Raw genomic sequence first — 3,777 nt, 5'->3', positions numbered from 1 at the left:
TGAAATCATCACAACTGGAAAAGTCTAAGTTTTGTAACATAAATGGGGGGGAGTAATTAATCTTACAGTCCAGGAATAGAGAACCCTAAGAACTACCAGCCACTCCGCGGGAGAAAGATGAGGCTTTCTACTCCCGTAAAGCTTTACACCCTTGGAAACCCTATACAGGGTCGCTATGGGTCGGAACCGACTCGACAGCACATAACAACAACAACAACAAGACCATCAAGGGAGAAGAGCATGAATGGAATGTGGGACCCTATCCAGACATGCAAACAAGGTTGTATCATCTGCATATCGAAGGTTGTTAATAAACCTTCCTCCAATCATGATGCCACGTTTTTCTTCATACAACCCAGCTTCTCGGATTCTTTGCTTAGCATACAGGTTGAATAAGTATGGTGAAAGAATATAACCCTGTCGCATACCTTTCTTAATTTTAAAACATTCAGTGTTCCCATGTTCTGTTCGAACAAGTGCCTCTTGGTCCGGGTACAGATTCCTCATGAGCACAATTAAGTGTTCTGGAATACTCATACTTCACAATGTTGTCCATAGCTTGTCATGATGCACACAATCGAAAGCCTTTGCGTAGTCAATAGCACAGGTAAACATCTTTCTGATACTCTCTGCTTTCAGCCAAGATCAATCAGACATCACCAATGATATCCCTCGTTCCACAGCCTCTTCTCAATCCAGCTTGAACCTCTGGAAGTTCTCTGTCATTGTATGCTTGCAGCCATTTCTGTATTACCTTTAGTAAAACTTTACTCGCATGGGATATCAAAGAGATTGTCCGATGATTTCTGCATACCATTGGGTCACCTCTCTTTGGAACGAGCGCAAATATGGATCTCTTCCAATCAGTCGGCCAGATAGTTGTCTTCCAAATTTCTTGGCAGAGATGAGTGAGTGCCTCCTATGCTGCCTCACTTTCTTAAAAGATTTCCATTTTGATTCCATCCATTCCTGGCGCCTTGTTCTTTGCCAATTCCTTCAATGCACCTTGGAATTCTTTCTTCAGTATCATTGGCTCTTGATCATAATCAGCCTCTTGAAATGTCTGAACATGAACCATTTCCTTTTGGTACAGTGACTCTGTATATTCCTTCCATCTTCTCTTGATGCTTATGGCATCATTCAATAATTTGTCAAGAATCTTTCAATAATGAAAGTCGAGGCTTGAATCTTGTCTTCAGTTCCCCCAGCTTGAGAAATGCTGAGCGTGTTCTTCCTTTTTGGTTTTCTGATTCCAGATCTTTGCACATTTTGTTGTAATATTTGGCTTTATCTTCTCGAGCTGATCTTTGAAATTTTCTGTTCAGCTCTTGGACCTCCTCATTTCTTCCATTTGCTTTAGCATCTGTACGCTGGAGAGCAAGTTTCAGTGTCTCTTCTGACATCCATTTTGACCTTTTCCTTATTTCTTGTCTTCTTAATGACTTTTTGCATTCTTCATGATGATGTTCTTGATGTCATCCCACAACTCTTCTGGTCTTCTGTCTTTAGTGTTTAATGTATCAAATCTGTTCTTCAGAAGAGCTCTAAATTCAGGTGGGATATATTCAAGGTCATATTTTGGCTCTCATGGACTTCTCATTTTCTTCAGCTTCAGTTTGAATTTGCATATGAGTAACTGATGGTCTGTTTCACAGTCTGCCCCGGCCTTGCTTAAAGTGAAGAGGACTTAAAACATTTACTATTGAAGATCAAAGAGCACAGTCTTCGGTATGGATTACATCTCAATGTAAAGAAAACAAAAATCCTTACCACTGGACCAATAAACAACATTCTTATTAACAGAGTAAAGACTAAAGTTGTCAAGGACTTCATTCTTCGTGGATCAACTATCAACACTCACGGAAGCAGCAGTCAAGAGTCAGAAGACGTACTGCATTAGGCAAATCTGCTGCACAAGATCTTTTTAAAGTGTTGAAGAGCAAAGATGTCAGCTTGAGGACTAAGGTGCGCCTGACCCAAGCCATGGTATTTTCAATAACCTCATACACATGAGAAAGCTGGACATGAATAAGGAAGACGGCAGAATTGGTGTTTTTGAATTACAGTGTTGGAGGAGAATATTGAAAGTGCCATGGGCTGACAAAAGAACCAATAGATCTGTTCTGGAAGAAGTGCAGCCAGAGTGCTCCTTGGAGGCCAAGATGGCCAAACTTGGTCTCTCATACTTTGGAAATCTTGTCAGGAGGGACCAGTCACTAGAGAAGGTATGTTTGGTAAGGTGGAGAGTCAGAGAAAAAGAGGAAGACACCCAGCGAGATGGATTGGCCAAGTGGCAGCATCTATGGACTCAGGCGTGGCAACAGTAGTGAAGATGGCCCAGGATCATTCAGCAGTGTTTCATTCTGCTGTGCATGAGGTCGCTATGAGTCGGTACTGACTCAATGGTACCTAACAACAACAACATCCAGAGAAGCAGAATGTGCCCTTTGGTTGTTTAAGTAATTATATATTCCTAAGGATTTTTGTGTACGTGAAAACAAACAAACAGAGGGAACAGAAGAAAATACTGTTGAATGATGGTACACAGAGGGGATTGTAATCATTGTAATGAAATAAAATACGATTGGATGAGTGTAAGACCGATATTCTCCCATGTAAACTATCACTCGATTCAAATAAAAACTTAAAAAGAGAGAGAAAATTGTTCAATTCAAATGAGATTTGTCTTGTTCAATATACTTTTATCTTTGCAGAGCCAACTAGTGCAAAAGTCATAACAGAAGTGAATAACTTTCAATTTGTCCATTATGGATCAGATAACTGTCAGTGCAAATTTAAAAATGCAGTTCTCTTTGTCTTCACCAAAATGAAAATATGCCTCAAAAGAAAAAAAAAGTTTGTGGAAACATAGAGCTAAAAAATAATAGAATTTTTCCACAAAAATTTTGACGCCTCCTCATATAAGTGTATATAAGGTTGTAAGCAAGGGAGGAGACTTGGGCATGCTATTTTAATCAGAGCATTCAAGAAAAATTTGACTTAAAAATTCATTTTTGAGTAAAGACTTGACAGGATTGGGGGAGAGAGCCAATGTAGCTACTCCCTCTGTCTGGAATACTTGGGAGAAATCATTTCCAAGCAGAGGACAAACAAGTATAAAGAACTGCAGTGGGAACATGTCTGGCCAGTTCCAGGAACAGCAAGGAGGCCAGTGTGCCTTCAAATGGATGACCAAAATGAGTGACCAAAGAGATGAGGTCAGTGAGAGAGGAGAGTGCATAGATCATGTAGGGCCTTGTTAGTCGTGGGAAAAAGTAGCTTTTACTCTAAGTAAGATAAGAGGCCATTAAAGGATTTTGAGAGAGTAAGGTTACCTCGCTTACATTAGAACTAGATGACCTTTTACGTTAAAACATTTTCGACTGATATATCAGCTACAATGCTAACAGCAAACCAAGTTATAGCTAAAGATATTATAAATGGATAAGAAAATGCATTAAAACCCTAGCAGATACATGAACAAAGAATTTGAAGAATGTATACAAGAGGAAATTAAATTCGTAAATAAACACGGAAAAGTTCAGCCACATTATCACTCAAAATAAATTAAAACTTAAAACTAAATACCATTGTTAGAGAAGTTGGTAGTATGAAAACTGGTTCAGGGCTCCAATATCTTCTCGGAAATCTTTGTAGCCAGAAGTATTGAGAACTTAAAACCCAGCTGAGTCTTGACCAGCTCAGGTTTGAAGTGCACAGGATTTGTCCTGTTGCTGTAGCAGTGAGCTCAAGTGTTGTATCTGCTGTAAAGTGCAT

The sequence above is a fragment of the Chrysochloris asiatica genome, unplaced genomic scaffold, assembly GCF_000296735.1.
Source record: "Chrysochloris asiatica unplaced genomic scaffold, ChrAsi1.0 scaffold00123, whole genome shotgun sequence".
In the NCBI taxonomy this organism is placed as follows: Eukaryota; Metazoa; Chordata; class Mammalia; order Afrosoricida; family Chrysochloridae; genus Chrysochloris; species Chrysochloris asiatica.
Note: the sequence above shows the minus strand (reverse complement) of the source record.